Below are 24,455 nucleotides of genomic sequence, written 5' to 3' on the forward strand. Positions count from 1 at the left end.
CGGGTTCACACTCAACACGAGGGACGAGATGACTGACGTCGGACGTTACGTGCATGGTGTGGAAGTAACGTGCCCAAAGTCACGTGATGAAGCGTAGGCGGGGTGTTTGCTATGGTCCGTTTCTCGGACGGGAACTAGACACTACCCTTTACGAAACGCTTATGTCCTGATTGCAGGCAGCATCAGGTGAGTGCATGCGATCCAGCTCTTGTAGGGAATTTTATTGGCATTTCTTTTAGCATCCATTAACTTAGACGTTATCACACCTTTGTTATATTGTTAAGAGGATCCCTTTTGCAGCCTCTGGAAATGCACGTTGAAGCTGTAATTCCATACTTGGCAACATTCTGTGACCAAAAAGATGTAGGATTTTTCAAGTTTCAAAAATAATACTTCGCATAATAATTACATCACAGGAAAATACAAAACATGCACTGTTGCCACCACTGGAGCATTCTAAAATACAAAATCCATCAAACTGCACAACCTGGAAAGATGTTTAAAATGTATAATTCCGAATGGTAAGTTACATCGAATTCAATTACCTAACTTCATAGAAGGTAATCACAGAGCTGGTAGGCAACATTTGCCACTGCTCTGTAACAGCAACAGGGCAGTCCATATTTATTCCTGCAGTGCAAGATGGATAGCTGAACAACATAGAGACTGATACCCTCCTTAGTCTGATATGCAGATGCTGTGTGATGATGCTACGCTCTGCCACTTGCGGTTCACCTGAGGTCTGTCCCGGCCAGAGTGCAGGGAAGCGTCATGTAGCTGTGAGGTCAGTGGATTGGTCTGAGCCCATCACTCAAAGTAATCAATTATCTGCCCATCGCACAGACAGACAAATGTGTTGCATGCTTTGTCCTGGCCCGGTCTCAAGCCGCCTGCCTTAGAGTCACATAAATTACCTACCCCTGTAATATGCAGTGGGAACTGACACCTAAATCAGTAGGACTGCTTAAAAAGCAGGGTTGGCAATTATGTAATTCGTTGTATTGTACTTATTACATGTTAAAATGAAACTTTGTAAGTACATGACTTTCTAAACATCTGGTTTTGAAATCACACAGGGCAGCCTGTTGTTGTTGATATCGTAGACACAGTAGCTGCTCAAAGCTCATTTACGGTACTGGAATTCTTGCAGACGCAGTAACTGCTGTGCAGCTACTACACAGACCCTGCTGTGGTGTAAGTGACTACATATATAATAATCAGGCCTGTTTCTTGACCCAGGCGAAGCGGCACGCTGCCCAGGGCACAATTGCCCCAGACACTGCAGGGTGAAATTTCCTTTGGTGTGGGGCACAATTGTCGTGGGGAGAGTAGCTGCAGCATATTAACGGCAGCTGCTGACAGGCAGTCATATAGTACTTGCGTAACGTCGCAGAAGTCAGAGGCTTTCTGAACTTTTGCGCCACTTGGGGAGGGGGCATAAATGGGCGCATTTCCTGGTGTCCGCCTGCCTTTGAAATCAAGCAGGAACAACACACCACGGTGCAGAAAAGGCAGCTGCCTTTGAGTGTTCCCGGCTTCCCGCCCGACACTCCAATTGCTTTCTACCCCCGATACCCTGACCCATGTGCAAAAAAAGAAGACTGCATTGCCTCCTTGATTCACTTGTGTGCAGAATTACTCAGAAAGAAGGTAGGTACAGCCCGATGCTTCTGTTGACATTTTAGAAAATGTTACTTTAAACTGTGTACATAGCGTTCGGCTGGTGCTCAAACAGTAGCTTGCATAGTTCAGAGTGCGTTGTGGACAAGAACGGGTAAATGGGAATATTTTGTTTTACACTTTCCTAGCCCAGATTTCTTTCCAACTTGTTGATGCCTGCCTCGGTTGGATTGAGTGCGTGTATTGGAATTGCTTTGCTGTGTTCCTGCTTCCCCTTTAGACTGTGTCCCGTGGCTGAAAGGGTAAATGGCAGAATGTAGCTTCACTCTGTTCTGTCCCAAAAAAAGTCTAAACGGCAGAAACATTTCTCAGTTAGAGTTGAACATGTATATTGGAAGTTGTTGTTGCTGTTCTGGGCACTATCAGCCGCAACCTTTCTTCTTTGTTGGTTTTAATTTGACAGGTTTGAAACTTGCTACTTTTCTGCAGTTCTGTGAACTTCATTTGTTTAGAGTTAGGATTCGCGGCAGGAACATACGGAACTAATTGCACTTCTTTTCATGGTTCCATTGAGGTTTTATTCCCATGAAAATTGTTCTTTGTCCTGGCGGGAGTCCTTTCTCATACTGAGTTGGCTTGAGTGGTGCAGCTAACATTTCTCGACAGGGTGAACCTGCGCTGTGCACACCTGATTTTTGGGGGACTTTACCATAAGCCCAAGAGGAATATGTATGATGAGACGGTTTCTTTGCCTTTGCTTGGTCCCGCAGACAAGATCCCAGTTTGAGCTTTGATGGTATATCTTTATTTCATTGTTTAGAACAGCAGAATAGGACTCCTTTCATCGGTAGGGCAAGGATGATGGACAGAAAGTTCCTGGCCAGATTTCGAAAACCCAGGCAGTGCAAAGATTTCTGGAGGTTTACATGCATGTGTAACTGGCCCTATGGGTGAGCCCCTTGCATGGACAGATGTAAATGTTTTCTGCTGCACAGCAGTAATCTGGATATAAAATAACTCGTGTGAATATTTGACCACTAGTAATGCAGTGAGACCAATGTCCACTTTTTGTCGCATGCTTTTTTTTTTCACACACTTGTTTCTTTAAAATAGGCAGAAGAAGCACTCTCTAATCCACTTTTACAGGGAGCTGCATTTTAATGCGTTTTGTTTTGCTTTCCTGTAAAGGTTATATAAACAGGTCTACAAGTACCAGAACACAATCTGATATGAGGCTTACTATTTCAGTGCACAATTTGGACTACTTGAGATCCTGTCCTGTGGGTTGAATTACTTTGAAAAGTTCTACACAGGCCCCGGAAGGCAATGCGCGTCAGACAGATCGTATAGTGAATGGGTTCCACTTCTATTTAAAAGGGTTTCTGCCATTTAATAAGTGACCAAATGTAAGGTGTCTTTCACTGTAAGAGATTATGCCCAGCGGGTGTAAGGTTCAAATAAGGATGGCCATGCAGACGGAGTGAAAGGGATTAAAGTGGGACAGAAAATGAGATAGTCAAGGAAAAGGTGAGGAAAGCGAGATTAAGAAAGGAGGAACGAAAGAGAGGAAAATATAGGCTCTGTAGGGGAAGCAAAATGGGATCCGAGATTGCACATGAGAGGGGGAGGCAATGGGCGGTTAAAGGAATGGTTCAGTCAGAAATATTATTGTCCCTATGGTTCAGCCATGTGGTTTTAACCATAATTTTGATTGATCGTACAAACATTTCCTATGCACCTTACCTGAGTTTTTGCCTGTTGAACACAAGCAAAATCAGGCAGCAGGGCGCGGCCTTCTTGTGATAATCTTATCACTTGCCGCATCGCCCTGGGTGACCTGCGTTTGCGGCACTAAATCATATCCCCTGCCCCTGAGCCTGACATCACCAAATCATTTATATTCCCCGCCTCTCTCCGTGACGTTACTGGGCAGCGTAGCCAAACACGCCCAGTCGTCACCTATGCGATTAGACGTGGAACCTGGAAAACAACACACATCGTCTCACAGCACAGCGCGTCACAATTAGGAATATGAAACTGTACTTTAAAAGGAAACAGCAAGTCTGTACAACTGGTAAAGTACATTTATTTCACATTAAATGTTTCGATAACATTCGGCGTCTGACATATTCAATTAAAATAGAGCTTTTTTTTTCTTTGGTCTTGTTTAATAAATCCACAAATGTTTATCGTGAGTCACGTGCTGTTCCTTTTGGGTACACAGGATGTTCGCTTTGGGTAATCGAAGCACTTCGGTCGCACAGTGAATTGCAAGGCTGGTGCTTCAATTTGGCACTAGAGCACCGTAAAGGTTGTTATGTTGCTCCTAGCCGCCGGTACCGGGTATGGACAGATTGGACCTCGTCCGTCGTCCCAAAATAGGCTCAAGTAGATCCAGCTATTGACATGTAGCTGCAGCTGGCGGTTGAAGAAGCCATCGGTCGGGGTCTGCAATAGATGACAATCGCAGAGCGGCACGATGTACTTGTTTGCAAACAATAAAAATCAAAGTGTCTCAGTAGCCGATCTTTATTCCAATTATTCATTTCCTTTATTAGCACAGAGGTGACACAATGTGAATCGAGAGAATACAACGTGGAATATCAAAGTACTCTGCTATTTGCTTCCGCGGATAGTGCGAATGAGAATGTTGAGCACTAACCGTAATGCGTAAACTGGGGCAAGAATTTGAGGTGCAAAAAAAATGTAATGATTTATTAGCGTAGAGCCAGGGAGAAACGAGTGGTGGTCTACATGCGTCTCGATGCTGGCCTGCCCCTGTTGCCAGAGGTGTGTCCAGGATTGTCTAACAAGTGGGGCCTGAAGCTAATGTAGTTGGGCCCACCACAGTGACATTAACATATGTAAATTCCTACACAGTGCTGCTGAGTGAATGTCTAGAAATTTTGGGTGGGCCTTGGCCCTCAGGCCCTACCCTGTCTACGCCTCTGCCTGTTGCCTGGTAGATAGAAGAACTAGCACTTCATTGCAATCTGCCAAACAGAACAAACAAGTACAATGTCACCCATCAGTAATGGTCAGCTATTCATATTTCGATTAGTCCTGGTATGAAATCGTCTAAAGAGAAACTTACATTATATTAGCAATTTCCATTCTCTAGGCGTAATGCAGACTGTGATGCAGAATCCTCCGTTCGCGTCAACGTTTTCTCAAAAACTGAACTTATATGTAACTAGGTGCAGTTTCGGAATGGGCAACCTCATCATATCATACGTTATTACACCCCCCTTCAATTCAATCCCTTTCGGAATGGTCCCTGCCTCTCAAGGTCAAAAAACAATAGAACCTTATACTGTGCGAGGGACGCGTGGGGCCTCACAGCTCCCAAGCCGAAATTCAAAGCTGGTGATCTTCACTCAAAATGAACGTACATTCTTGCTTTGCAACATCCCGTGTCAACGCATCCATGAGAAAATGAATTTTAAAACACAGGCTCAGGAAATAGGGGTCCGCTCTTTGTTCTTGGCGCTGTTCAGCTATAGGTGAAATTTGCCAATAGGGCCACCTCTGCTTATCTCATGGCCTCCTACCCCATGGAATGTTTTCACAGTCAGTACTTCTTGCGTGCCTAGAATGTTTTGTGGCCTAGGTCTAATCCCTTTTGTAGGTCCAGCAGTTATTCAGCTTTTTGCTGAACTTCATTGCAAGTCAACTGCCAAAACCCAAATATTCGTACACACTGTTACCCATTGTTCATTAACACGAAAAAATGAAGGTCCCACAGTATCTCAACTAAACTGTGAAATGTGAAAGTAAATCGTAATAATTGTAATATATTTTTAAGAAAAGGACTGAGAGGATAGATTTCAAAAGACAAAATGCATACTTTATTTATACAGATTATAGAAACATTTTTTGCAAAAATAAAAACAGACGGTCATCATTTCCACCGGGGTTTGAACGATTGAACAAGCTCTGCTTTGGGTGGACATGGGACGCTGGCAATGTTTTGTGGCAATGTATGTGTGCTCTGAACAGATTTGTGCGCTATTCCATGACTATGCTATGCATCTCAATGACATTCACAATGAGATCTTTCACAAAATCAAATTCCATTTCATCATATACTGGCTTGACGACCCATTTTTTGCTTCTTTTTGTAAAGGCCATATTGTAGCGAAGCATCCTTAAGTTTCCAGCTGTCCTAGATTGTTCACGGCCCACATTCTCGTTATGCGCTAATACCGCTAGTAAAGTCCTACATTTCATCCCCTGGATGCCAAAATGCAAGCGCTTTGGCCTGTACTTTAGGCACATATTGTGGAACACCTCCAAATCTCCTGTGTGAGAGAATTCTGTGATTCCCTTCAGATCTCTTGATAGAGTTTTATCAAACACAATCTTCTCAAGGGCTTTGTGTGGAGCTGAAGATGGTATCAACCACTTCTTCTTCCATCCCTGCTCTGGGGACAAAGGGCCATGTTCATATGTTTTTGGAGCTCCACCAAAGATGGTTACTGAAAGACTGGGACCATAATACTTTCAAAACCTTTTTTTTCCCTGCAGCTGAGATTTTTTTATTAATTGATTTGGCAACATGCCATACATCAAACTGATGTTTAATATTTGGATACTGCTCTCTCATTGTCTTGGCTATTGAAACGTGTCTGTCCGTGGCTATGAGTTCGATTTGCATTCCCCTCGAATGTAGATCTTCCAGTGATTTTATAAAACCAAGTTTCTCCATGGCCACCAAGGATTTACATTGGAACACCTGCATGACCACCGAACTCGCAATGTTCTTACTTTCCATGTCCTGAAGATGCTAGGTGCAGTACTTAGCAGAAAATCCGGGGCTGTCACACTGTCCATCGCCGGCTAGCCTGAACCGTTTGTCGGGGAATGTACTTTCAATAGCCAATTGTTCAATTTTCCAAGCATCACTGATGGCAGGGAATAGATAATCACGTTGGTATTTGTAGTATTGCATTTTGGAAATTAAATGGAGTCCCACAAACTGAAAGAAACTGGATAACTTCGTGAAACTAGAGCCACTGAAAAGTAAAGCTGCTGCACACAGTAGATTGCCAGCTGGCAGTTTCCCCAGCATCGGTTGAGCGGACCATGAAAATGCGTTATGGGACTTTTCACAGGTGGCATGTATTTTCAGGTTACTGCCTTGTGTTAGACGAGTCACGCTCACCAATGGCTTTCCACATATTTCCCCTCCCACTGAATGCACACATTTCAGCATCTTTATAATCTCAATGAAGCTGCTGTCGAATACTATGTATTTGGCCTCTTTTATAATACTGTCATCAGGCAACATTGTTGTTTCGGACTGACCTTTGGTGGAGATATTAGCAAAACAGGACATACTATAGTCGATATCTTTCTGTTTCATCGGTCAATAGTGTTGATGCTTCAGTTTCTGTCATTTCAACATCTGTTACTTGACGATGGATAGGAGAAAACATCAATGTGGACTGTTTTTTGGGGGGCATTTTTTTGGCAGGTGTCGATTGTGTCAAGTGCTCATCGAGTAATGTAAAACTATCTTCTATAAATTCAATTGAACCTTCCTCTGGCGGAGCAGGAGCATTGTAGCAATGGTCCAAGAACACTTTGCTGGAATCGCCGGTCTTATTAAATTCATTTTCTGGCCATTGGACATAGGCATCTCGAGTGTGAACACGACGTGGCTCAATGAATCGTTCCTCCATGGTGAAAACAGTTTGGCAAGCAGCATCTGTCATTTGTATCGCTGCCTGTGTCTGCATAGTCCGTACTCGATTTGGCAACTACAGGACAGATAGGAAAAGGGATGTTCAGTGTAAATCCAACATACATTGTTGCACAAATGACATTAAAAAAGCATATAATGAAGGCCTTGGCACAAACTTTTGCCAACAATAGAAAGTGTTTATAACCTTATTTTTATTTCTTTTCTTTGAAACCTTCTTTACTCTAACATCAGCAAACTGGCGGACCGACTCTGATACACGTTCCTCCGGTTCAATATACGGATCTTGTATACATCCCTACAAAAAATAGTATCCATTTAAAATAAGTCATTGGCATTACACATCTAATTAGACCAACTTTCTTTTATTCGATGGTACTGTCAGTGCGCATACCTCTGTCTCCGGAGCAACTGTATGGTCTGGTTCAGGAACACCCACAATTGGTAATGTAATTGTAGAGGACGCTGCATCATTTCAATGAAACACAGTACTTGCATTAGTAAGGTCGAAAAGATTGGAAACGGGCCAAAGACGACAAAGGTACATATCAACAGTAAAGTGGCAAAGAAACATTGTGCAATGCAATATGTTGCAAAAATATGATCAGATGATCTCGTCCTATTGAGCTATGAAGACCCATACCTCTGACACCGGATCTACTACGAGGGGTGTTCGTATTGTAGTGGACGCTTCAGTATCTCCCTGAAACACAGTACTTTCATTAGTGATGTCGAAAAGATTGGAAACGGGACACACAATTTTGAAAGACCACATAGGGTCTTATCAACAGTAAAGTGGTAAAGAATAATTTTGTAATGCAATTATAGGTTGCCATAATATGATCACATTATCTAGAATTCCGTACATAAAACCAGTCTGGAAAAGAATAGCTAGGTAAGATTACCTGATATGCGCTCAAAGTGGTTGATGACTCCAGGCAAGACATGGATGTTGATTCTTGTTCCTTCATATTTGGTGGATAGTCATGGAGTGGTAAAGGGGAAAGTATTATTCGATTTGGAAATTCCAACATTACAAAATGGCATGTAAGGAGACTGAATAAGAGATGATGACACTTATTGAAACGCATAATCTAGCATAGTTATCCATCCCCATAAATTTTCTAAGTGGGTTCTACAAAACAAGGACTGATGTTTAGAAAAAAAGTCATTATTTCAACAGCTAATCAATCACATAAATATTGAAAGTACTATAATTGGCATTTGCACCGAAAATACAGGCGTAAAGCTAAATCCGGAAGCGTGACTCACCTTTTCACGAGTAAAGTCGGAATAGCGTTTGGGGCAATTTCAGAGTGGTTCTCGGTTGATTTCCTCTTTGTGTACAAGGATGTGTCGTACATATCCGGTGAGGTGTGCAGGCTGCAGATGCGTTATCGATGACCCCTCTTGTCCTCCAAGACTTGGTTGACTCTACTTTCAAGGTCTTCCAGTGGATATCCGCAACATCTGACCCATTCTCTTATTCCATTTACAGTTTTAGGCAATACATGCATTGTAATGCCTTTGGATTTGTCATGGGTCTTCGAAGGGCAACCGAAAATAGAACATGCAGGCATTGTTGTAAATTCTGCAAAATAAAGGTCAACATTATTAGAAAATTATTTTGCATGTGCGAAAGAATGAATCGGACCATACATTGTTCGATGCATGATTTCTTTTGGGCACCACAGCAAAACCAGTACAGCGTGTGCGGCTGTATTATATGATACATTTCACAAACGATTCATTGATGTGTTGAAAATCAGAACATGTTACTCGTCCATTGAATGTTCTATCATGCACGAAAATCTAAACATGCTTATACTATAGGCACGGTCCGCGAAGGATGCAATACGATGCCAATTGACAATGATAAAAATTGATATACCGATAACAAAAGAAACTCAAGTCAATAGCAATGATACAAATTAACATAGCACTACGGAGTTAGATACTTTGGAATAGATATACATTTACAAATGAAGGAGATATGATTAGGATACATGTCCTTACCTTGACCAACAAACAGTTGGATTCAGCAAGCAGAGTAATTAGAGGGAGATGTTCACAGGTAGCACACTGACGAGTTCACTCGAAGCGGTCACAGAGTAGCGCGTTCACGAGTTGACTTGCAGTGCTCAAGGATGTTCTCATGGTAAATATCCAGTGGTTTATAAAGAATAACAAAAAGGGGTGTGTTTGTGAATGAATGACGTGTATATGTCGTGGCATTATGTACATTGCAGGGGCGCGGTCTGCTTCAGGGGAGGCCTGCCTGGAGACACGGGGTCTGAGGAGGCCATGTGAGCAATGGCCCCTGGGCGTGGAATACCTTTTGAAGTGTACATGTTGTTTGGCACCAAGGCCGTTTGCGCCCCTGACAGCCCCCCATGGCAGCGCACATCCACTGGTGCGAACTGCCTTTGATAGTGGGGGGTGGGATGGATGGGCCGGGAGGCGTGCAGACAAGGCACCGGAACACTGCTGAATGGAAACACACTTGATTCACTTAAAAACTGAAACAACCATTAATAAAATATGTTGTTTTATTTGGTTTCTTATTTTGATGGCACAAAAAAACTACACATTTTAAAGGTCTGGTTGCAGCTCGGCGAGGGAAAATCCACTGTCGCTGGGGAAAGTTTGTCTAATTGCGCCAATGACACAGGCGGGTATTACTCGTTGAACGCGTGTCCAAGCCTCCCATGTAGCCACCATGTGTACGAACGATGGGCCACCAGCCGGTACCACCTATGAAAGAGAAAGATACAATCTGTTTTTAAATAACCAAGATAAATGTATTAAACCTTGGTTGTCAATGACAATTCTTGAATGCAATGGCATTTTTGCCAGGACAAATACTAACTAGACACTGCACAATATTGAATGACTTTTATACGACTATTACTAGAGAATTGCAAGACTAAACGGATGTGACAATGATATCTTGAAGTTACGAGAATATAGGGGACAATCGTGAAATAGTAGTGGCCTAACTGACATCACAATCAGAGTACACTTACTCGTTGCTTGGATTACGAGGGCGAACTGTTGCGCGAAGTTCGTGCATAAGCACCATCAAAATCCTCAACACGGACCACGTGAGACGGACTGCTGTGAAGTCTGGCAGCTCGGTAACTCCATTGCGTCTGTGGATCGCCTTGCGATATGTAGGACAAGCATCCAGTGTTTTCTCGGCAGCAGCAGTTCTCCACCTCGGTTGGCATTAGCGCGCACCGATTGCAGGTACACCAAGTGGAAACGCTGTCCATGCGACTAGGCCCAGGCTCCCCATCTGTTGAAACGTCCGCCCAACTGTTGTCCAAGTCCCCATCGTCTACATAGCTTGCTCTTTCCAGTAATTCCTCCTCGGAATACCCGGGCTCGTACAGGTAGGGCATTATTGTTGCCATTGTGTGGTAAAGAAACAAAAATAATTTATAGCGGTCGTACTGGTATCTGTTCACACGGGCTACAAGCAACAAAGGTAGCTGACCAGAGCACAGAAACGAGTCACAGAATACTCAAAGAAATAGAGCGAGAGGAATGGAAAAGAAAATCTGCTGTTGTGTGTTGTGAAACGCTCTGTTTATACTTGTCGAGGAGAGAGGCTTCCTGTCGTTTCCATGGCGACACGTCATTAGCTGAGGCGCAGAGAATGTTGACACGAGACGTGCTTTGGCGTCGTGAAATGGACGGTACGCGTCTAGTGATGTCAGGGGCGGGGGATCTGATTTAGTGCCGCAAACGCAGGTCACCCAAGGCGATGCGGCAAGTGATAGGATTATCACACAATGGCCGTGCCATGCTGCCTGATTTTGCTTGTATTCAACAGACGAAAACTTGGTTAAGGTGCATAGGAAATGTTTGTACGATCGATCGAACTATGATTAAAAGCACATGGCTGACCCATAGGGACAATAATATTTTTTGACCGAACCATTCCTTTAAAGGGCAAGAGTGAGATGAAAGAGAGCTAAGGGTAGGGGTAGAGGTGATTCACAGGAAGAGGAGTAGTTGAAATGTAACTGGGAGAGAACACTATGACCAGGACTGGGTAGAGACCGCTGTATCGCACTTGCTGTGAAATGCACAACGGAATGTGCAAATTGGCTAAGCTCCAGCAGGGCTGCAGGAGGACTCTATGCAGTGGAGTCCAGCCCCCTGTGTTCACATCAGCTGAATGCCTCCTTTTAATGTTTCGTCAGAAGAGTTGTTTGCTGACTAGTACTTTCCTTTGGCACAGAGAACCCTCTGGGTACTGAAAAGTGAACGCTCATTGATGTGCCAGTAGTTAGACTGTAGTGACCTGCAGCTTATGTGCGAATTTGCTCTTTGGTGAAGTGAGGGATGCTCTTACTCAGGCCACACCCTGCTTTCTATTTACCTTGGTGCCCCTTGCTTCACTCTGGCCTCGTAACGAAGCTCGCAAGCGCTATTGTGGTGTTCTGGTTCCTCACCACTGTAATGTTACATTTCAGTTTTTGCATTCTTAATGGTTAAAACAAAGACCATTCAGTTCAGTTGAGGAATAGTGTATTAGATCGATTTGAGTTTCTGGTCAGATGCTACCTGCCTATTTGATCTGGAAGCTGGCATCTGTACTGTAGGCAAGTAGGATGTTTCCACTGTATGGCTATGTGAAATGAGTCAGAGGCTGTGATCAAGACCTTCTGCCCTTTCCTTCTTCACAAATAGAACTATCTGAAAGCAACATCACTTTAAAAGTGACTTTAAATGAAACCCTGTAAACAATGTGCCAAATGGTCCTAATTCAAGCAGCACTTTCTCTGAACCAAATGTTATTGCCTCTCTCCAACCTTAAAAGTGTAGTTCATGGCAATTAGTGGAGTTTCCAGACTACCCTTTTACCCCATCTGCCAATTCAGAGTCTTGTTTTGTTGTAGTTTGGTTACAGCGTACTAGTTTGAAAGAGGGATTGACATGTCAGCCAGTGGTTGAAATTGGCATACTTCTTATTTGTCCAAATGCTAGAAAAGTTGAGTTTAAATGGGCATGGCCATGATGTAGCCTCTCCAAATGTGGTCCACTTTCAACTCGGTACCTTTTAGAATGGAGTCCCCTTTCCTCGATTTTGCTTGGCAAGCAATGCGTCATTTCAATTGAAAAGACATTTAAAAAACGTTTTTGGGGAGTTGGATTATTCCTAGCAAGAATATTGCAACATGTTCTAATTGGGCCATACTTTCTGGCTATTTTACTTCAGGCGTTTGAACGTACTGGCAATGTCGAAACCAATAAGACCTTTGAGAGAACAAAACCGACAGAGAAAAAAACAAGTGGCGCAAGGTGTCAGAAGTGCCAAAGTACTGTTTTCATTTTTCAGGAGGGAAGAGAAGACTTCCAAAGAAGCAGATAAGCTCCCTCCCCAAGGCCAGGCAACAGACATTCCTGAGGAAACTGTACTGCCTGTGGTCATGCAACAAGTTTCAAGAGATGAAAACCCAAGCACTAGAGGGCAATGATGACCAACAGGAACAAGGCACTAAAACGTGTTGGTTTGAAGACATTTCTTTATGCCCTAAATCAATGCCTGGACATGTTGGGATCAAATTAATGGGAAGGCCACAGGCTATGTAGGCCACTTCCTAGTTATTCATGCTCAAAGGATGACAAAAATAGGCACTTTTCTTCTTCCTTATGGGCTCAGGGTATTGCCTAACAAAGAAACAGTCTCCAGGCCATGGCTGCAATATTCTATTTTGACTGTTGGTCTACTGTTATTGCTGTAGGCTTTTTGACCCTATGCCAAAATCAAAACTTGGTAGTGATGGCATTAATAACTGGAAGCATATTGGTAACTATTTGAGAATGCACGAAGGGCTCCTGAATATGCCAAATCCAGTGGAAAGTGGGTGGATGCTGAAAGGTGCCTTACAGGACATGTTAGTATTGATTCTCTCATGCAAGATCCAATACAGGCAGAGAGCAAGCATTGACGGGCTGGGCTTGAAAGAATTATGCCAGTTGTTGTCTTTCTGTCCAAAAATAATTTAAACGGTGGCTTGGTGGGGGGGTTAAGGGGGAAAAAAAAAAAAAAAAAAAAAATATATATATATATATATTTCTGAGGCTTGTGGAATCTGCTTAGATCACATGCTGTGCATAGGCCGACATCTAGTGGAAGCTGCGGAGTATTACAGTTTGTTTTTCGAAACTCGAAAATGGGCGTCGACACAGGCGTGCCAGTAATACTATCCCTAGTGTGACGTCCACTGTACCCAAGATCCCTCACGCGTCTAGGATCCTCAGATTGTTTTTTTCCGCCATACTGGTCGGAAGCATCTTGCGGAGTCCCCTGGCCTTAGCCATATTTTTGCTAATTATTGAAGTTAAAATTATTTATTGACATCCTTCCCCACCCCAACGTCGACCCTCGACGACGGCTGGAGAAGACATTGACCGTCGGCTGCTGCACGACGGATCTGGGCCTCGGAAGGCCGCTGGCCTCGGCCCGGGCCTAGTAGGCCGCTGGCCTCGGCCCTGCAAGTAGGGAGAGTGGGGGGTGGTACATACTCTTCACTCTTGGTATATAGGTACACCTTATATATTTCCTACACTTACCAGCCCGCTGCCTCAAGGTGCGTATGGAGGGTACCCCTTTCCAATTCTGCCCCAAGTGCAACCGCAAATACCCTTGGGTCGACAGGCACGCCACGTGCAATCTCTGCTTGCCGAGGGACCACCCCGAAGCGAACTGCAGAGCGTGTAGTAGGTTTCAGCGATGGCAGCGACGCCGTACTTTCGGACGGCGAGGGCATTACGGCGTCGAAAGACTGCCGAGCGCAGGTCCCCGACCTCGGAAGGTTGTCCGGCAGGGCGGCTATGGGGAAGACCCCCGGCGACGCAAGCGCTACACACCCTACACACACAAAGCACACTAAGTCCAACCGAACCTCGACAACGTGGACTTCTCGGAAAGAGGCACAGATAGAACGGTCCGACTCGGTGTCCTCTGGGTGCTCTCGATCGAGATCGCCTCATGACGCAAGGCAATCATCCACCCTTGCCAAGAGTGCCTCGCTCCCTAGATTAACGGAAGTTCGATCGTCGGAAGACGAAGACGACTTCCACCCCCAGGCCGCGCTCCAGGAGACCGAGGCCGCAGTTAACACCAGCGAGGCCCCACGCTCGAAACACACAGATACCTCTCCCGACCCTCGACGCCAGGTGTCGAAAGTCTCTGGGGCCTCCAAGGGGCAGGGAAAACATTTTTCCACGCACGGGGAGGGGGGGAAACAGCGGAAAGAACAGCCTTCCACTCCTAAGCAGACAGACAAACACAAATCTACTGGGACATCAACATCCAGCAAGGGTACCCTTGTTAAGTCCTCTAAGTTGCCTACTAAGTCATACCCTGTTCCAAAGAATGGTCCAGTGAAGACATAGACAGGGTCATGTCAAGGATGTCTTCCTTAGCTGATTTTTATGACAAAAACCCAGAACATTTCCTTTCGATTCAACTTACTTCCTCGTGCCAAAGAAAGATTTGACAATGCGCCCAGTATTGGACTTACGGCCTGCCAACAAGTATGTCAAGCCCCAAAAATTCCGTATGACCACGCTACAAGAGGTAATCCCCCCCTCCTAAAAAAGGGGGATTACATGGCAACCTTGGATATGAAAGATGCTTATTTTCATATTTCCATGCTCCCAGCGCACAGAAAATACCTCCGCTTCAAGGTGGACAGTCGCCACTACCAATTCAAGGTACTGCCCTTCGGGATAGCTTCAGCACCAAGGGTATTCACCAAGGTACTGGCGGTGGCAGCTGCACACTTACGCAGGGAGGCAATCCCAGTGTACCCTTATCTGGACGACTGGCTCATAACAGGGGAAACCCCAGGAATTTGCAGGTCAAACATTCAGAGGACTATCGACCTCCACCACGAATTAGGCTTCTCTATCAACGAGAAGAAGTCACGTCTGATGCCAAGCACCTCAAAACAGTTCCTAGGAGCAATCCTAGATACTCAGAAAGGGTTGACCTTCCCTTCGGAAGAGAGAATTCGGAATATACTACTGCAAATCCCACATTATCAGTCAGGTCAACAAATAACGGTACGCAAAGCAATGCGGTTACTGGGCATGATGGCGTCCTGCATTTACCTGGTCCCCCACGCGCGTCTGCGCATGCGTCCCATGCAGGAATGGTTGGCGAAACAGTGGTCTCAGGCAAGTGGTCAGTGGGACGATCTAGTGGTCGTTTCGCCAACACTCGTACAGAGCTTACACTGGTGGACAAGAGAGAATCTCGCAAGGGGAAAACCCTTTTACGATCCCGAAGTACAGGCAGTGGTGACTACAGATGCATGCCTGACTGGGTGGGGAGCTCACCATCTCCACCACACAGCTCAGGGTCTCTGGTCTCACTCAGTAGCCAAGAACCACATCAACCTGCTAGAGCTTCTGGCAGTATTCCGAGCGCTTCGGGCGTTCGAGCCCCATCTGCTAAACTTGTCGGTGCAGATCCAGACGGACAGCACGACAGCCATGTTCTATCTGAACAAACAAGGAGGGACTCGTTCGCCAAATCTGTCCAAGCTTGCCCAGAAAATCTGGATATGGGCACTCAGACGGAACATCTTCCTGTCATCACAACATGTTCCAGGGGAGCTCAATTCCCTAGTGGATGCCCTAAGCAGAGACTCCCTCCCAGAAGAACACGAATGGGTCCTTCACAGAGATATCGTAGAAGATCTCTTCTCTCAGTGGGGTTTCCCCACTATAGACCTATTCGCCACAAGCGAAAACAAACAATGCCCAAGATTTGCATCCAGGTTCCCCCAACCAAACTCCCAAGGGAACGCCCTGTGGATGAACTGGTCAGGATGTTTGCGTACGCTTTTCCACCAACTCCTCTCATCAGGAAGGTGGTGTACAAGATGAACAAGGAATCGATGACGCTCATCCTAGTTGCTCCCATGTGGGCGAGACAACCATGGTTTCCACACCTACGCAGGATGGCGGTGTGCGAACCCATCAAACTCCCAGCCTGGTACAACCTACTGTCCCAGCAACAAGGTCAAACAGTGCACCAGGAACCCAACTCGATGAACCTGGCAGCATGGCTCCTGAGGTCATAGAGTTTGGGCATCTCAAATTACCACAGAGGTGTATGGACATCCTAAAAGAATCCAGGAAACCAAACACAAGGCACTGTTACTTTGACAAGTGGAAGAGATTTGTTATTTGGTGCCAGAATAAACAAATCAACCCAGTTGATTGCACTCCTTCCAACGTTGTAACATACATGCTCCACCTGCTGGACGCAGGTTTGGTTTTTAACTCTCTGAAGGTACACCTGGCAGCCCTCTCGGCTTACACCACATCCCATAACAAAGTATCGTGGTGGAAAGTACCAGTAGTTAAAGCCTTCATGGAAGGAGTAAAGAGACTTCACCCTCCTTTTTCGAACCCACCGCCAGGATGGGACCTCAATGTGGTGCTAGCTAAGCTCATGGGCCCCCCTTTCGAACCCATGCATAAAAGTAGTCTCAAACACCTGACTTATAAAACGGCCTTCTTAGTAGCCATTACCTCTATAAGAAGGGTCAGTGAAATTCAGGCTCTGTAGGTGCAGGATCCTTTCTTTACTATCCACAAAGACAAACTGGTTTTACGCTCACACCCTAGGTTCTCACCTAAATTTATATCTAAGTTCCATGTAAACCAGTCCATCGAGCTTCCGGCTTTCTTCCAGAACCCGCAAAGCTCAGCTGAGGTGAAACTACACACCCTTGATGTGCGTAGGGCGGTCCTCTACTATGTAAATAAAACCAGACCGCTAAGGAAAACAGATCAACTGTTTGTCTCCGTAGCTACAGGCAGAGAGGGGGATTGCGTCTCTAAAGGCGCGATCTCGAAGTGGATTATCAACTGTATACAGCTGTGTTACTCTCTTTCTGAAAAAACTCTGCCTTTTATGCCAAGGGCCCATTCTACTAGAGGCATTGGGGCCACTCTGGCTTTCATTGCAAATGTTCCCCTCCACACCATTTGCAAAGCAGCTACCTGGAGCCCTATTCACACTTTTACTCAGCATTACTGCATTGACACTCATTCCAAGACAGATACACAAGTGGGACAAGCGGTTCTAAGACACCTGTTTGCTCATGACCCTTCTCACATCCCACCTCCTTCTTCTGGTACTGCTCGCTAATCTATGCACAGCATGTGATCTAAGCAGATTCCACAAGCCTCAGAAGGGATACATTACTCACCGTAATCGTATTTCTGATGCTTGTATCTGCTTAGATTCACATGCGACCCACCCTTCCTCCCCTCCGAGAGAAGGCGCATGGTTGCTTGTAGTCTTACCTTTCTGTCTATCTGCTTGGATTATCTGTACTCACGCTACTCCTCATGCTTCCTCATGTCAGAAAAAATACAATCTGAGGATCCTAGACGCGTGAGGGATCTTGGGTACAGTGGACGTCACACTAGGGATAGTATTACTGGCACGCCTGTGTCGACGCCCATTTTCGAGTTTCGAAAAACAAACTGTAATACTCTGCAGCTTCCACTAGATGCCGGCCTATGTTCAGCATTTGAATCTATGCAGATACAAGCATCAGAAATACGATTCCGGTGAGTAATGTATCCCATATATAGTGTGGGTGTTTAGGAATATATAAAAAATGAAAGGGAACAGGGGTTTGCGGTGTATTCCCCCACCCCACTCCCGCCCCCCGCAAAAACATTTTTACAAAAAATTGATGGGCCTTTTCATTACAAAAATTGTGTTAAAAAACCCAGTGAAAAAACATTGCGCAATGAAATGACATGGAACCCTTCAAACAAGTTACTTACTCCAAGCAATGGGAATTTCTTAGGCCTTGTTGAACTACTAGGGAAATTTGATCTGATCATGATGGATCATTTGTATCGAGTGACCTCACAAGAGATCCACAGCCACTATTGCGGAAATGTCATTCATAATGAACTAATTAGTTTAATGGGGCCTCAAGTAAAGACTACAATTTTATAAAGGGTGAAGGCTGCAAAATATTTCTGTTATTTTGGATTGTACTCCAGATATCAGTCATACCGAGCAACTGTCTTACGCTGTAAGAATTGTGGATATTACCGTATCATTTATCTTAAAAATTCTTGATTGGGCGGCATACCTGCAGATCCAAGATTATCTAGAAACCAATAACCTCCTGGGTCTAAGGCAATCGGGCTTCCGCCCTCGCCATGGCACAGAAACTGCGCCTCTAGACCTAAAAACGCAAATTGAAGACTTAAAAGACAAGGGAAAATTGGCTCTCCTACTCTTAGACCTTTCTGCAGCATTTGACTTGGTTAATCATCAAATCCTATGCCACCACCTCAAAACCTCTGCCAACTTCTCAGAGAAAGCTACAGCCTGGCTTACTTCCTTCCATGAGGGTCTTTTCCCCCTCTGCCACAGCTGAACCTTCCCCTATCACACGTGGAGTCCCCCAAGGATCATGTGTGTCCCCGACACTCTACAATGTCTTCACAAAACCTCTATTTGACATCTTGGACCGTATGGGCGTCACGTACACTAATTACGCTGACAACACCCAAATACTTATTCCTATTACAGGTGATCACAAAACGGACTCCCTAGCTATCAATGCCATTTATCAAGTCATTCAGGCCTGGATGGCGCAGTATGAACTGTGCTTAAACGACGAGATGACAAAGCTCCTCATCTTAGGTTCACCTCAAAAACTCAGTAAACTCAACTCTTCGTTCAAGTCCTTCACTATTGATGGTAATTCCATCAAAGTGGCCAAGGACACCAAGACACTAGGTATTTACCTTGATTCCACCCTCTCCTTATCTAGACAATCCAATGCAGTCTCCTCAACTGCATCTTACACATGCAAGCTTATCACAGCCTGCCTCACCTTTCTGTCTCCAGCCACCTGCACAACTCTAGCCAGGACTCTGGTCCGCTCCAAAATTGATTACTGCAATGCCCTTTATTTGGGTACCAACCAATGCAATATCAGAAAACTTCAAATGATCCAAAACAATGCTATCAGAGCGGCCCTTAACATCCCCAGGACCTCACACATCTCCGAATACAGACGGAGCCTCCGCTGGCTTTCAGTTACCCAAAGAGTCTCTCTTAAAGTTCTGGCTCTTACTCACAAAATTATCGCCAACCAAGCCCCCAGCTATTTATCCAAGAGATTCACATCTCATTCAGCTGCGAGACCTCTCAGAAGTGCCCAATCTAACTTCCTTGTCATCCCACGCTTCAACCTCCAAAAATCTGGAGGTCGCAGCTTCCCTGTCCTCGCAGCTAAGTTGTGGAACACATTACCTAACCCACTCAGAGCTGAACCCTCTCTTCCTGCCTTGACGCGTAATGCCAAAGCTTGGCTGTTCACCCACGACTAAGCATGACCTTGACTGTAACAATAATCATGGCATCATAGGCCTCTTGCATTATATCTTGCCTTGTAACTTGCTCAGCCTGTGCAACCTGCATTCCCTTGATTATGTAACATGTATATTTTGTATATTTTAATGTAAATACTTCTGACTGTAACTAAATAATGCGCCCGGTTGCCCTCGGGCCTTGTGCGCTATACAAATAAATAAAATACAAAATACAAATACAGGCAAAGACATTTCTGTTAAAGAATATTGTATAGGTTATCACCCCGCAGACGACACATGCGGTCTAGAGAGGGACAACTGCTATGGTCAGGGGTATGTTAATGGTGAAAAAGAGTCCAAGCGCAAGTTCTCGAGCAATACATGCATGCATTTTCTAACCCATGTGTTTGCCACAGTTTAAATTTGGTGGTTGGTGATGCTTCCAAATCCTCTGTGAAATCTGTTTCGTTTTGTTGTACTTCAGAGAATCTATAATTCGTTTGCTGCTTCAACCAAACGCTGGAGCAAGTAAAAAATCTTTCCTTGAAAAACGTCTGTGAAACACAATAGGAATGTTGAAGTGAAAGCTTGAGAGCTGTGCAGTATCAATTTGTTGAGATACACACAGCACTCATGAGCATTAAAGAAAAAGTCAATGACCCAACATTGTCCTCAGAGGCTACGTTCCTTGCTTTACACTTTGAAGATTTCAGTTTTATTTGTACTTTAGTTGTGTGGTATGACCTTCTATTCTATTCAGGTGAACATTGTAAGCAAATCCATGCAGTCCAAACAAATTGATTTGCTGCCTGCAATGACCTATTTAAGAACTGCATTGCTTTTGTGGAAAGCTATAGGAGCGCTGGTTTTGAGTCTGCTGTAACAGCAAAAAGAGAGAGCCCTACTTTTAGATGTTGACCCTACTTTTAAGGCTACTAAACGGCATAGGAAAAAAAAGAAAATGTTTGCCTATGAGACTCAGGACGAGACCCTTGAGAATGAAGAAGAACTTCTTAACATAAACGTATTTTATACCCTGATTGACGCCATAAATACTTTTCTTGAAAGGCGTTTTTCCCAGTTGTCTGCGCACAATGCAAGCTGGGGTTTCATGTACAACATAAAGTTCTTTTCTGGAAAAGAAGAACTGATACAACTGTGTAAGCACCTGGAGCAATTGTTAGCAAAAGGTGGTGATAGTGCACCAGAATCTGATATAGATGATTCCCAGTTGCCTGAGGAACTGAGACATATCCAGCCATCGCTTCAGAAGAGTTCTATTAGGCCCCTTGAAGTTTTGTAGCGCATTCATCATAGAAAAATACATTGGTTGTTTCCAAATGTGTGGGTTGCCATGAGGCTCTTACTAACAATTCCAATTACAGTGGCAAGTGGCGAGAATATCTTTAGTAAATTGAAACTGATTAAGACATACTTGCTCTCCACAATGGCCAAGGAAAGGCCATCCGCCCTTGCAATACTTTCAAATTAGAGTGAACTGAAAAAATGGATTATGCAGCAGCAATAAATGCTTTCGCAGCAGCAAAGTCAAAACTTTAAAAGTAGTATATACTGTTTGTGTACTCTGATTTATACGAGGAATTAATGCAAAATTCATGACTCCTGATGTAATAAAATGATTTGTTTAGCAGTGATGTATTGACCTTGGGTAGGAGTTACTTAACAGTATAGTTTGGGAGTGACGCGTGGGGGCCGAAGGGGCGCATTCTAGTGTTTCGGCCTGGCCACCAAATGGACTACAAACTGCCCTGATAATAATACCTGCGCAGGCTAATGATTGCAGCCGTGTACTGTCTACAGCTCCTCTAGTTTCTTTCTGTCCCCCTTCACCTCTTGCAACGATTGGGACAGTTCCACTTGCATCATGCTCAACTGCGACTGACTGGTGTTCGCTATCTTGTCCCCAAAATCCTGAAAGCATTGGCAAAGACCTCCTGGGTGATCACTTAAATCTTTTGCAGTTCCTGCCAGCGCCCCCAAATCCTCTCCTGTCCCAGGACCCTGATCTTCCCCAGCTGGTAGCTCGCTGTCTGTGCGCCAGAGTCTCTGCAGATTGCCCTTCTGTGATTTCTTCACAGACCTGGGGGCAGCTTGCATGTCCTTCCCCTTGTTTTTGGACATAGGGTGTAGGCAGGTCTGATGGGGATCCCTGCCCCCTCCTCTTCTCCCTGATATTGTTTCACGTCCTTCGGACCTCTTCTGGACACTTTCTCAGGGCGTAGGAACTTATGGATCAGTGTTGGGATCACTCTGCCTTGAGCCCGACCAAATTACCTCTCCCTTATTCTTCCTTGCCCACCACGGATGTAGATGGACTCTTTAACCCTCTAAATGGACTCAGGATTGGCATGGGGAGGCCAGGGCCTACCGGTCACTGTCTCCTATGCGTGGAGCGCTTCTTGCTCCCTTGCTGTGCTTCTGGATGGGGGTTCGCTGGCTGAAGCACTATATGCAGTATATACAAAGTTTACCTCAAATGGGCCTCCAGCCGTCCCGGCTATAACACCACAAGGCCTCCCCTGGTCTTCTCTGCAAAGTACTGGCTTCAAAGCTTGGGCAGAGGCCCTCCAGCCACGCTCCCCCACTTCTCAACCTCACTCTGCTCAAAGCTGGTGATCACTGCCTGCACTGACCAGCCTCTGCCTACTTCCACCCTTTCCTTGGGCCAGGGTGCACGCTGACCTGTGATGGTTCTTCCCCAAGGGGGGCTGAGTTGAGCCTCTCGGGGTTGCTGCCTTCCTGCCTCTTCGCTGTGCGTCCCCTCCCTGGCCTCTTAGCGGCTCTGGGTGCTCTTCTCCGCTGCACGGCTCTCAGCAGTGGACTACGGGTATGGCCACTCCGGATCTCTCTGCCGGTGCGTGGGGAGGCTTGGTCTCGCCTCGATCTTCCCGCTGGTCCTCACCAGCAGGGTATCCCCTGCTCCATGAATCCAGCCCCGGTGGGCCTCCAATATCGCAGGCAGCGCCTTCCTGACAGGCTCCTCTGCCGTCCGACAGCGGCTGCTTTCTGCCACCCTGCCTCGCAGTCGCACTCGATTCTCGGCCGCCCTGCGTCTCCCCGAGTGGTTCTTCTTGCTCGCGGTCTCTGAGTGTCTCTCTCAACTTGGCCTGCACTGGCCGCGGGTGCAGTGCCCCCGCACCTCAGACACCGCTGAGACGGAAGGCCGGACACCCGCCTCTGCCCAAGTCCCCCAGCGATCCGGGCTGTTGCACTACACCACCGCAACATACATTGATAAATCCTTGCCTGGCAAAGGCTCGTTTAATCTTTCTTTATTGTCTTTGCATCCGGGGTGGTGAGCGCTCCACAATCACGCTGCTCTCCCTTCTGTGTCCATCTTAGAATCCCAATCACAATGCACTTTTTAATGGGTATCCATCATAGATGTGAGTACAACATTTAAAAAAATCTTTTTGGAAAGGATGTGTGCTTTTATGTGGCTGCGCTGGCATTTTGCAGCACCCAGTCTAGCCTTTCTTTGCTATGGCATGACTTTTTAAAATTTTCACTGGGATTCTATGACCAAGAAAGCATGATGAGTGTTATCATGTGTCTAGACTGGCATTTAGGGGAGCCAGTCGCCATTTCTTGCTGTGGCGTGGCTTTAATCACTGGGTATCAAGGGTAAAGCAAACATAAGTATTTTTACGCATCTAGACTCGCCTGCATTGTGCAGCCAGTTTGGACATGTTTTCTTGTTGTGACAAGACATTTTTAAAGGCAAAGCCAACAGGAGGCAGAGCCATGATGGGCATGTTTTCTTATAGTATCATTACTGGCCTTATGTTATGTTCAGTTGATTTGTACCACACAGCTACCACCCATGGACAGTCTGCAGGCGCTCGCGTGGATCTGCACAAAAGTGGTGTGGGGAGGGGGGTTGTGGGGAAAAGGGTGAGAGGATAGGTTCAGAACCAGGAGGAACTGGCGCCTGTGAGTGATTTACATGTGGTCACTTGTGAACGATCTCGCGCATTGTAACCGTACGGGTAAGATGCCATGCCTCGGTTGTGTGGTAGTGTTTTGTGTTGGTGTTGTGTGGTTATGATGGGTTGGTCCTGTGCACTGGTTAGATGGTGTCCATAAGGGATTCAGTCACAGATGCTGTAAGGTATTCCGGCATCTTGGTGGTGTGTTGCATTTTAGATGGTATTGGGCTATGTGGGTGGTTCACTCTGGATGTCTGCATTGTAATGGGTCTCTGTATGTGGCTAGTCCAAGATCTGGTGTAGAGGTGTCAGTTATGTAGGAGGAGCAGGAAGGGAAAAGGGTTAATAAAGTCGGTCAGTTTGTTGTGGTCTCTCTGCGGCAGCCCTTTGGATCTATCTAGTCAGGTTCTAGTCAGGTTCTTGTTTGGCCCCTCTTGTCTCCTCTTTAGTTGTTTGTCTGCGGTGTTGTTGCTGGTGTCCCTTCTAAGTTGTCATTGTCTGCTGAAGAGCCAGGTATTGAGCAGTTACTTCCTGGGCAATACCGGCTAATCTGGTCTTGGAGGAGTTCCGCTCCTTCTCTGTGCAATGCTTTGTGGGCGATGCAGAGTGGTTTGAACTGATCCGCTTTTTTTTTTTTTACTGGTAACCAGTGCAGGGTTTTCAGTGCTGGACTGATGTGGTTTTGTTAGTCTTAGTAGGATTCTGGCTGAAGAGGACGCCCACTAAGGAACACAACCCACACATTGTGCCTCGCCACAAGAAAGACAAAGGAGCCAGAAAAGACAATAGAAATA

General features: G+C 45.5%; 1 protein-coding gene across 5 annotated transcripts in view; it reads left to right on the top strand.

Moving 5' to 3' along the window:
* The window catches only part of ARHGEF7 (Rho guanine nucleotide exchange factor 7), a 1,715,641-nt gene that overhangs the window by 286,905 nt on the left and 1,404,281 nt on the right, over positions 1–24,455 (top strand). The window contains exon 1 of one of the 5 annotated variants that reach the window (XM_069636770.1): positions 97–186. The exons of the other annotated variants lie outside the window; for them this stretch is intronic. The gene's annotated coding sequence lies outside the window, so the exon portion shown is untranslated. Of the gene's footprint in view, positions 1–96; positions 187–24,455 lie in introns of those variants that run through there. 5 annotated transcript variants of the gene reach the window in all.

This window comes from Ambystoma mexicanum, chromosome 7p (assembly GCF_040938575.1).
Source record: "Ambystoma mexicanum isolate Mex_15411 chromosome 7p, UKY_AmexF1_1, whole genome shotgun sequence".
Lineage (NCBI taxonomy): Eukaryota > Metazoa > Chordata > Amphibia > Caudata > Ambystomatidae > Ambystoma > Ambystoma mexicanum.